A 12,813-nucleotide genomic window follows, 5' to 3' on the forward strand; every position below is an offset into this window, starting at 1 on the left:
AGAGGAAGCGACTGGTTGTTTATATAATAAACATATTCAGACAAACTGGGGCGTAAAGCACAAGCGAAGTCGACACAAGACACGGTTTGATAAATGTTTTTTAAAATTATGACCTGATTACTGTAATAAAGCCAAAACTAACCATCACATTTTCATTATTTTAGATTTTTTTCTTGGCGTTTAAATTAACTTCCTCACACGGGTCATCGAGGTCAGCAGATTATATGTGTTGCTCTGAAGACACCCACTACTAAAGAGACCCACATGTGTTGATAGTAAAAGAGAGACGGACAGAAATAGACCCCGTAATGTTTGACCAGAGTCCTAAAGGTTATCTCAAGGCTAGAGAGCTATGGTGTTTTCAGCCTGCTTTTCTTAATTCAAAATAAATTCACTCACGTAAGCCTATATGTATCTCGGATATTCTACTCTTTTTCTTTTGTTTTTTCGGATTTATTTCTGACAGCCCCAAAGTTAAGACTCTCCAAATGCCACGCACATATTCGTCTTAAAACACGGTAAAATCATTAATATTGTTAATCTGATATACCATTGAAATAGTTGGCAAATATTAATAAACAATATATTTTCAGAAACATAAATTAATTTCCAATTGACTATGGTAATGTATGTCATGGTTAGATTTTGAAGACAGTGAAAAAGCCCAAACTCGAACGATGGCGGTAAATTTCATCAGATATGAAACAAACAGCATTTCACTTTGTCACAGGCAAACAACATTCAAATTAATTTAAATGTTTGGTGCTGGGTCTAAGTGTTGTCAATTAAAGTTAAATTGTGTTCAAAATTAACTGATTGGATTTTAGCATAATAGGAACCGACAGTGACTCCAGATCAAAGTACATTTTTTATTTTTATTTTCTAATTTAACTTTAAAATAGCCTTTGTAAGAGGGATATCCGAGTAAAATTAAAGTATACAATATCATTTAAACTGTAAAACTGCAGTAATAATCAACATTTCAAACTATTGTACCTTAATCATATCTTATTTCACATTGATATGCCAACATGTGTTGTTTACTCTGATTCAATTTACAATTTCTCTGGCTCTAAATGTATTTCTTGGACTCTTTGACTGTGGGCCATCTGGAACATAAATGCAGCACTCCATAAAACCACTAGATGGCGGACCAATCAAAGCTTTTATCAGAAGTGTTTTAAATGCCATAAAACAAGAAGGAATTTTGCTGTAATAATTTAAGTATGTGAATCTTAGAGAAAAAAATATCAGTAAGCTTTGGGAAAATCTAGGTTTGAACTCATCAAAGTATCTTCATTTTTGTTTGATCTGACATCCATGTGACATTTAATACTGAAGTGTCTATTGAGATCAGGGACATTATTAATATTATTATTATTTTCTGACAAATGAAGAGAGGCAAAGTTCAAATGTAATCTTGACCAGGTTTATTTTGAGGGGTAGGCCTACAGCGATTTAGCAATGCACTTCCATAAAGTTCACCGACTCACAAGCATCCCATTTACAAATAGAATGGCCAATGCAGTAAAGAGAGAGATATTCTGACCCAAAACTTGAAATATTCAAAATTCCCCAATGCAACTTGCCTTTAACCCTAAGTCAAGATAACCCTGATGATAACATCAGCAGTTGTGAAAATGCTGGACTGCTCCTTTCATGACCTTTCACTTCAAAAATGTTATGTATGATTTCTGAATTGACTCTCAAGAAGAGCCCGTAATTGTTCAAAAGGATCGTTGAAATGCTGCATGTTGCTTGGCAGCTAGAAGTCAAATAATATGGTCTATAATGATCAAATTTTCTCCTAACAATACAGAGCTTGCTTCTTCCACACATATAATAGCCATTATGCATACATAACGTGAGATGATCTAACAATAAATGAAAGACTGATGTAATGGTGCCTGCCTGAAGTTTCAGGGATAATACATTCCTTGATTTACAGTGTAAATTTGATAAGATAATGCACTATAAGGATAATTTATAATATTCCTAACTTCCCAAGTAAAATTGTCTTTATGAGTAGTCTACACTTTGATATATTTTACTGTTTATTCACAAGTTATGTTTGAGAAGCACATGTCTTCATGCAATGGGGGAGAATATTTACACACAAGGCACACCTTTTACAATACCTATGCACGTGTACACACATACAGATACACAATATGTACCTTTTCTCTCTTTCACACACACACACACACGTGCACACACACACACACACACACAGGCTATGTGAAAGAGGAGTCTGAAATTGGAAATTGTTGCCTGAGCTGAACATTATTCATTATTAAAGAGACCAGAATGCTCAAATCAGCCTGAACATATACGATTTCTGTCCATAAGTGATGGGCTCTGCGTTCGTGTGTCACAGTTTGCCCTGGTGTACAACGATCAAGTCTACGTGAGGCCTCTGGCACAGAGCTGCAAATCTGGCTTGCTGACATTTTCCTTTTCTCCACTGCTTCCCAGAATGCTCCCCTGACACACTCTCCTATTTCACAGCACTTCTTTTAACTTCCTGACAGGAAGCAAATCTCAGGGGCAGGAGGTGCATCTCCCTTCGTCTTTCCCTCTGTTCTTCATTAGTGTGCGAAAGTCAGAGCAACTTTGGATCAGTTATTTCAGGCTGGCCAGAACTCGTCTTTGTCAGAATAATCCTCCATCGCCACCCAGGGCTGAAACCGTATCCAGCTCTTGATTTAGACCCACGGTCAGCACTGGCTCCGATATAGGATTCTAGCACCTGAACACTCACAAGCCTCCTAACATTGGACCTGTTGAACCTGCTCACCCCTCCAATGCTCGCAGACACAAACACACCCTCATGAACCCCTTGTATAATCTCTCACGCCCTCTTTTCTTTTTGTCTCTCCATCTCTCTCTAATTGCCATGTAGAGCAGAGAGGACCCACATTTACACATGATCTCATTTTAACCCTGCTTTTTCTGCATCCTTTTACCACTGCAATGCATTTGTTTACACATGGCCTGTCTTAACTGAGCCCTAATAGAGACTCTGTTGAAGCTAGGACTAGAAACTAGAAACTTTACCTATCAGTCTGTCTGTCAGTCAGCCTGTTTGCTTGTCAGTCTATTTGCGTCGTGATTCGCAACCAGCCTAGTTCACCTCAGTGAAGCATGATAAAACTGGTTGAGGATGGGAGATTGGTTTCCCCGTTCTGGTTGCGTTGGAGACGGATGCACGGTTCCTCAGAGACTATACAGCTCTTAAGGGCAGCGGCTGACTAAACTCTGTCTTCCTCTATTCGTCTACCTCTATACCCCTTCCTTTTCATATTCACACACATACACTAATCTTGCGATGGAACAATACTTACTGTGCAAAGTCATTTCCAATCTCAGCTCTGCAGCATAGACCTCTGAAAGTGGAAGTATTGTCTGTGCGTATGTATGTGCTTGGGTGTGCTTCAAGAGTGTACTGATTATATATTATTGATAGCTCATATATATTTAAGCATAACTGCAATAGTGGTTAATTATTCCCATGGAATACTTTTGCCTGCAAATAAATTACACAAGAACACACATTTCAATCAGGAGAGACAAGTTGGATGAAGAAAAGATCATTGTTTATTATTAACAGATGATATGTGATGATAAAGTCTTGACAGAGTCTTTGACGCTTGGACTCTATCGGTAGATTTGTAATCGAGGGGCAGCAGCAAGATACATTCCACGTGAGATCTGTATTGGTGGTGGTGATAGAATGATGTATTGATGAAGCTGATGGATCTGTGAAGACTGGGTGGTGATTAGGGGGCAGGAGAGGGTGTGTGTGTGTGTGTGGGGGGGGGGGGGGTAGAGAGGCACGTAACAGCAGCATGAACATGCTAAAGGTAGAGAGACAGCAGCAAGATGATGATGGGCAACGATGTAACTGTTTCATTGTTTAATAGGATAGAGGAGACACGCATATCTAAACAGCTGATATCATGATTGACAGCCCCTAACAATAACACCAAGGAAATAATGAGTGAGCATGTGTGTGAATGTTTGAGTGAATGGAAGATGTATGTGAAATAAACTACGGACCGAAAGATAGTCTTCCTGACTGAATTTACGCTAGAGCTTCCTTTGTTTATTACTTCTCTCTCTCTCACACACACTCATACTCTCATAAATACCTGCACAGGTGAACCCAAACATGAAAAGGCACACAACGTGTACATATTATCAACAGAAGAGTTGAACAATGCTGTAGAAATCCACACAAAGGTAACCATGTTTGGTGTGTCATCCATGGAATGGACAGCCTCCTCTATAGCCCTGCAGGGAGCATGTGACCACCACTGGAATCCCCCTTTCATCTATGAACAGAGCTGAACAACATAGGCATGAGGGCCCTTAGTGTTCTTGCGTGCTGGTCTTTTCAATCTGACCACAGGCTGTGGCGTTGAGGAGAGAGGGAACGTTTTGTGTGACTGGAAGAGAAACAAAGGGATTGAGGGAAAAGTGTAACTGATGCAACTTTTCAGCTTATTTGTGATCAGCTGCGCTCACATTTTAGTCACATCGACATTCCTGTTCCAACCTCTTGCCCACCAATAAACAAGAGATCACGTGATGATAGGGGAGTGTGACAGGATTGTGTCCGTCACCAGTAGGTTTCACCCCCCTAAGCACCAAGGAATGAGCAACCAGAGGGAACTTTGGTAAAAAGCTTTATTTCAACGCTCTGACCGCCGACTGTGTCTCTGCTCCACCCTCAACTGGGAGCTTTTATGAGGGCGGCCTCGGCTGCTGACTGATTGCCAATCACCAGCAGCCGAGGCCAAATTAGAGACAGCTGCCACACTCCCCACCACCCGATTTAGGCCGGGGCTCCATCCGGCCTAACCTACTCCCCCTCCCCCCCATGAGAGCTTGGGCGGAGGAGGGGGCTCTGGGGTCGACCGGGACAAAGAGCTGAAGCCCGCCGGGACGGGGAGCGGGGCGCTGGGACCGGTCGGGATGGAGACGGAGCCGGTGTCGGCCTTCCACCGACGGCAGCTCCGACGGGTCTTGGACCTCGGGGTTCTGCAGCTCCGACGGGTCCTGGGGCTCGGAGGTCAGCAGCTCCGACGGGTCCTGGACCTCGGAGGTCGGCAGCTCCGACGGGTCCTGGGGCTCCGACGGGTCTTGGACATCGGGGTTCTGCAGCTCCGACGGGTCCTGTGGCTCGGAGGTCAGCAGCTCCGACGGATCCTGGGGCTCCGACGGGTCCTGTACCTCGGGGGTCGGCAGCTCCGACAGCTCCTGGGGCTTGGAGGTCGGCCGCTCCGACGGGTCCTGGAACTTGGGCGTCGGCAGCTCCGACGGGTCCTGGGGAACGGGGTTCAGCCGCAGCGCCGGCGGGTCCAGGAGGGCCTTGAGGAACAGGCGGTTCTCCTCCGCCTCTGCATCTCCTCTATACGGGCCAGCATCCGCCCCAAGCTGTCCAACAGCTCCTCTTCCAGATCTGGCTGCATCCCTTCCAGGAGCTTTATTCCAGGGGGCCCCACGTTGGGCTCCAGTGTGACAGGATTGTGTCCGTCACCAGTAGGTTTCACCCCCCTAAGCACCAAGGAATGCGCAACCAGAGGGAACTTTAGTAAAAAGCTTTATTTCAATGCTCTGACCGCCGACTGTGTCTCTGCTCATTGATCTCTGGTCCACCCTCAACTGGGAGCTTTTATGAGGGCGGCCTCGGCAGCTGACTGATTGCCAATCACCAGCAGCCGAGGCCAAATTAGAGACAGCTGCCACAGGGAGGTTTATTTAGCCTACTTCTGTTGTGAGTTAGTCTTCTGCCCTACTCAGCTGTATAGAATGCACTAATTTCATCTCCACCCCGCTAACAAACAACCGCAGTCTGTACACTCTCACCCACACGTATTATTCTCCCCCCACACGGGTGGCTCTCACCCATTGTTTTTTTTCTTACATTTGCAGGATTTTGTTGACCCGGTGATGTTGGGCAGCAAAATGCTCCAGTTTTCCTGCACAGAGTGTCTCTTCAGTTATCTGTGCTTTGGCAAAACACTGACCTCCTCACAGACACAACAATGTCATGCTGCCTTCTCTCCATGATTTACTCCAGGTAACTGACTCGGTCTTGGGGAGAAGACGCAAAGTTATATTTAAGGGCTGCTGTGATGGCCTGGAATACGATGGGGTTTATACTGTGCCTTTCATGGACATTTATAGTTAATAGCTACATGGTGAATATGAGTTGTTATCTGTGTATGTGCGAGCACTTGTGTAAATAATAAATAAATACATTTCTCAGATTGTCGTTGACAGAAGGTCACACTGGAGTTTTATGCCTAGTTACTCAGTTCAATTCAACTTCCTCTTTCTGTTAGATCAACAGTGTTTCAATGACAACATGCCTGTCACAACCCCTCTACTACTCAAGTCAATGCAGAATGCTATTCCTTGCATATCAGCCCGTCATGCTGGTCTGTGTCCCATCCTTCAATTCTGACCAATTACCGTCCTATTGTCACTTTCTTTCCGAGACTACCTTTGTGACTACAGCCTGCTGTAGTTTAGCTGTAGAGTAGCTCAGTAGCTTTTTTTTATCATAAACATGACCAGAAATGTTTATCATTTTTTGATTAAAGAAACAAGATATTACTTTTGAATTAGTGGGCTTGATAAATGCTCTTTGATTGTGTTGCCTGTGCAGGGTTACAACATAAAAGATGTATTTCACTTGCCCAAAGTAAATTTGTTATCATATTAGCGGCGATAAAATAACAACAAAACCGACATTTAATTTTAATGTTTAATCTTAACTACATTTTCCAGAAGTTTCTACATTCGCAAATGCGACTCAACTAAACTCCTGTTTTTTAGGTTATTTGAAATGCTTCAGCTCATAATCTTTGTCTTTGAGCTCTGCTGTGGAAACACCAAGAAAAGAAAAAAGAGGTCCATCCATTATCAATACCGCTTCATCCTCATTAGGGTTGTGGGGTGCTGGAGCTGATCCCAGTTGACATAGGGCGAAGGCAGAAAAAAGAGGTAAATGCTGCAAATTCTAGCTTGTATTTATCATACAGATGTGAGAATGGTATACTGTTTTATAGTCAAACTAAATGTCAAACTATTCCTTTCAAGGGAAATATAAGGAGTACCCTAACAATACAAGACATTGAGAAGAAATGGGGGAAATGTCAAGAGCTTGCCCAGCAGAAGTCATAAAGTGACCAGAACAATCTACAGACATATATGAATATACTACAACATTTAAATATAATGCATTCATCCTCTATATTGTCCAACCTTTTGCCTTTAACTCTCTGCCTGTCTAGTGGGAGGCCCTTGTAATCCAATAATCCATCTTAATCCAAAATGAGATTACATAGAGTGAAAGAGACACTTTGTGCATGAGATTATCACAAAATCACTACCGTCACACGTATGTTTAGTGCACATTAATATATCTGCATGAGTGTGTATATATTGTGGCGGGTGAAGAGTGCTGGTCCTTCTTTAATGAGCAGCTGTTCCTGCATCCTCCCCCTCAGTTATTCATCCCTTCCTTCTGTTCTTTGAATTGGCAGAGGTCTGTCCTGTGCTCTTTAATCCTGCCAGTCTGATCCCCATCATGTTTCGCCTCCTACACTCCTACTCCCTCACCTACATGTCTGCGCGGCTTCACCACAGAGTCCATACTCCTCAGTTTACTGGCTTTGTATCACCTCCAACAGTCCTACCTGACGGATCAGCTCTAACAGTACACTCACTTTGCTTCTACCAGTCGCATAATTTAAAGTTCAGAAAGAGCCCTTTGAGATAACTCGGTTTAATCCTCCTCCTCTCTTGTCTTGTCAGTCATCACAAAGCTGAGAGAAATCTGCAGTGAATTACTATTGGATGGACGGTCATGTGTTCTTACCGAGTCCCGTGCAGTTGCAATGCTCGACTCTACACTATTTTTAAGTTGCCCAGCTGGCACTACCTCCCTGTAACTCCTCCCCCCCACTGCCACAGATGCACACACACCCACATAGATGTGTGTGCATGTGCAGGGTTGGTATGATGGTCCTCTGCCTCTACTATGTCCTTGTAAGGTTGTATGACCCACAGACCAGCATGCCTCACTGGTGTGGATTTCCATTCCTGGAGCTCACTCCTCAATCATGTGTTCCCCTTAGCCAATATCATGTCCTGTCACGCTTCATGCCAATAAGCTGTCCTACTCTTGGCATACATATAAAGAATGTCCACGTGGATATGCAGCACACACACACACCTGTTTATCTGTAAGACTTGAACTTGTGCCATTTTCTCATAAGCGACATAAATAGACGTCATGATGGAACCCAGTCTATACTGCCCGTACAGTATATGCATAATACTGCGCTGCCTGATTCACATTTCAGGTATGCATTTCTCAACTGACTAGATTAGAAACAGTAAGCCCCTGAACTCTTGATTAAGATCAGAAAATATAGAGGATCAATCCTGCTGGCCTCACATGGATTCATTAAGGTTGAGTCTTGACTCTAACCTTGACTGTGTGCACCACCATGACTCATTGGTTTTAGTTTCTATTTCAATTAGTACTTACAAATATTAGGGTCCAAGGAGACCCCAGTCAAGAGCACATAATTGCAGCCTATGCTGTAATAGATCAAATCTAAAAAATAGATTTGCCATTGGCCCTATACTTTAAGGGGGGCAGAGACACTGACATTTTGAAGTAGACAGGCACAGATGCAGCAGACACAAACCTCCTCATGTGCTTTGTCTCTCTTTCAAATAAACTTTCCTAAAGTAATAGTAATCATTTTCTTTTTTTCTCAGGTGAGATTAATTACATAACTTATAATGTTTTGAGAAGAAATATGGAAACATTTTGTAACAATGGTTGTTTCTTTCAGAAGTGTATTCATGACCCTTGTATGTTAAATATGTTGGTACACTGAGGCCAACATTTTGGGAAATATGCTTGTTCGCTTTCTGGTGGAGGGTTGTGGGGCCAGAACGGCATGTTGGATGAGCAGTTGCCAGGCAATTTACTGTGCCTGGCAAGGAATAGTCAAATGTATGCTTTTTATGCTTAATTTGTTTGTACGGATTAATCAAAGAAAATATGAAGGGTCATTTAGTAAGCTTTAGAGATGCTGGTAGTCAAGTTGTGTTTCTGTTCTCAGAGCCAGGCTAGCTCTTTTCCTTTGTTTTCAGTGTTCGTGCTGTAAGCTAATCGGTTGGCTGTAGCCTTGTATTGAATGGAAGAATATGAGAATGGTTTCAATCTTCTCATCCAACTCGCTGTCAGAAAGCAGGTTATTAAACTACCCATATAACACTGGAGGCCTGGGTGTCCCATGTACCAAGATAGAGCCTTTAGCAGACCTGGGACCAAAGGCCAATGTTTTTGCTTGTAACATTCTCAATTATTCTGTGAGGTTTTACAAAGCAGGCCGTTTCCCTCTCGACACCGCAGCTCCTGGTCTTAAGATAGCACAGAGTTGCGGCCACCAGTAAAACATAAACATTAACACAGTGCAGAATGACTGAATTATTGATGCCCAGCTGATGGGCTGTGTTCAAACATTTCCTCAGTCTCCCTCGGAGTATGTATTGGGCTGTGAGTGCCAGACAGAAAGACAGACAGACAGATAAAGGAAGAGGAGAATCTATCATGAAAAGGGTGTTTGTCTACCAAAGGAAATCCTCCTCGCCTCTCCTCAGCAGGTCAATGAGTAGCCTGTCAGAAGCAGGCGGAAACCGGCTCTCCATACTGCCATGGAAAAGCTCTTAGGACAACAATTCAACCAGCAGCTGCTACAAAGGAGAGAGAGGAATAGATCAGAGAAAATGAGGACAACGGAGAGAATGAGGCCAATGCCCCCCCCCTCCCCCCCACACACACACACAAACATATAAACATAAATATAGATATATCTTCTGTGCACTACTACTGGTGCCTGGTCCTGCCCTGCAAACATTGCCTTATAACGTACTGTTGGTATCTCCAGGGAACATTTCAATGGAGCTTTTGTCCCTTGTGACAAAGTAATGCAGTGTGTTATCTTCAAATTACATGAACTGTAATCAGCATTAAATTGATTTAGCAAGGACCCACTGCTGGTTAAGTACTGGCTCTTATGAGATCAACAAAGTACCAATGACTTTTCTGGAGCACACTAAATTGTTGTTTCATAGAATTCTCTGCTCCTTCTGTATAACACCGGCATATATTGAGTTTTCTACTGGTAAAGCAGTTTCATTGAAAGTACAATCAAGACAAACCATGTGACAGAAACTGATGATTTTGTGTTTACCGACACAGTGCAAACACTTTTCCCGTTTACATATACACATACAACCACAAACTCGGAGGGACATGTAAGCACCAGACATTTGCATGTTCTTTTTCCATTTTGCTTTACAAATGCAATTGCCCTGGTTTGAAAATGCCTTTAATGTAATATAAACTGAACATCAGTATCAACCTGAGTCCTGAAGAAGGAGATACAACTAAAGAGTTCACAAATGCAGAGAGATAAAAACACAAACAAATTACAGGACTTGAATATTACCAGTAAAATTAAATAAATTTACAAACTATAATGGGCACTTGGTAGAGCGCATACCTTTGCATATCATAAGATTGGGCATTGAATTATGAACATTTTGGCATTAGTTGCATACCAATTGGATACGAATTGACCGTGCTATGGTTAAAAGAAGATGTTGACCTTTCCATGACCTTGACCTTTAACCCACCAAATTTCATGCGATTCAAGAAGATTTTGACCTTTTTCATTACCTTGACCTTGACCTTTGACCCGATCGATCCCAAAATCTAATCAAATGGTCCCCGGATAATAACCAATCATCCCACCAAATTTCATGCGATTCGGTTTAAAACTTTTTTTGTTATGCGAATAACACGCATATAAATAAATAAATAAACTAGAATGGGCACTTGGTAGAGCGCATACCTTCGCATATCACAAGATTGGGCATTGAATTATGAACATTTTGGCATTAGTTGCATGCCAATTGGATATAAATTATATGGTAAAAAGAAGATGTTGACCTTTCCATGACCATGACCTTTGACCCGATCAATCCCAAAATCTAATCAAATGGTCCCCGTATAATAACCAATCATCCCACCAAATTTCATGCGATTCAAGAAGATGTTGACCTTTTTCATTACCTTGACCTTGACCTTTGACCCGATCTATCCCAAAATCTAATCAAATGGTCCCCGGATAATAACCAATCATCCCACCAAATTTCATGCGATTCGGTTTAATACTTTTTTACTTATGCGAATAACACGCATACAAATAAATAAATACACGGCGATCAAAACATTACCTTCCGCATTTTCAATGCGAAGGTAATAAATAAATAAATACACGGCGATCAAAACATAACCTTCCGCATTTTCAATGCGAAGGTAAAAAAGAGGGTATACATTCATACCGAAAGTCCACTAGTCAAGGGGTACTCAACAAAAGGTATCATAGCAACGAGGGGCCACGATTCACACCACTAGATGACTGTCTCCCAAACTCCTATAATTTGTTGTCCTTCTGCCTTCTACGTGAAACCTGTAGCTAACCATAAATATCCCATTTACCCAGCAACAGAAAGGTTGTGTCAACAGCATCAATACTGTAGCTCTCTTACCAGACAATGGGAGCCAACAGCTTCACCACAGATAATCTGCAGTCTCACTCTGTTAGGGAATGGTAGAACATCTAGAACATAACCACATGCAGCATTGTGGTTACAAAGCTACTGTCGCATCACATTGATATATTTAAAGTGAACAGCCTTGGATCCCCCTGCTGTGTGTGTGTGTGTGTTAGGGAAATAACATGTAGAGAAAAGAGGAGACAGCATCATAGAGTGAACTGTGTTTTATGAAGGACAGTAGTCCTTCATAAAACACAGTTGACTCTCTGATGGTCTGATGCTGTTGGGCACTGCTTGGTGAAGCAGTCGTTTATGGCTTCCGGTGGTAATGGGAACATATAAGGACATAAACTTCATCTCCAGCTCCCTTCCATCACAGAGGTTGACTTATGAACATGGGTACTGGCAAAGAAACATAACAAAGACAGCCCAAGATAGAGTCCAATAATTATTCAATACAATTGTTGGACTCTTCATTAATAACTTGCACAACATCTTAAGTCTTTGTCACATATGTAATTGGTTTGATACAATTTTCTTTAAATTGTTTCTTTCCGGTCTTGTCTTGAATGTGCATGTCTGAAAAGCACTTTGGGTTGCAATTGAGTTGAAAGATGATTTTGCAGTTTATAGAAGAAATATCTAGGGAAAAGAGAGTATGAGGGGGTAAAAAGAGATGCATCAGATGTGTTTGTTTCTTTATGGCCCAGAATTAAATTAAAAAGATTGTTTAAAAAAAAGGTCTAGTAGGATATTAATGTGCAAACATGCAGTTATAGTCATGGGCTGTTATTATGAAGCAATCAATCACAGGAATAACTGTAAACTGCATGTTTTATAATTAAAATATTCCTCCGCCTCCTCATTTCATACAAAGGAAGAGCAGACAGTGGAAAATAACCTCCACTGAGATTTGGAGTTAGTGTGTTTGCAGATATTGCAAAACGTTGATGTGCCATTGGAGTTTCTTCCAAGAGTGTTGCTTGACAAACCTGCCACATACAGGACTGTCTCAGAAAATTAGAATATTGTGATGAAGTTCTTTATTTTCTGTAATGCAATTAAAAAAACAAAAATGTCATGCATTCTGGATTCATTACAAATCAACTGAAATATTGCAAGCCTTTTATTCTGATTTATTGCTGATTATGGCTT

Source organism: Pseudoliparis swirei, chromosome 18, assembly GCF_029220125.1.
Source record: "Pseudoliparis swirei isolate HS2019 ecotype Mariana Trench chromosome 18, NWPU_hadal_v1, whole genome shotgun sequence".
NCBI classification, from domain to species: domain Eukaryota; kingdom Metazoa; phylum Chordata; class Actinopteri; order Perciformes; family Liparidae; genus Pseudoliparis; species Pseudoliparis swirei.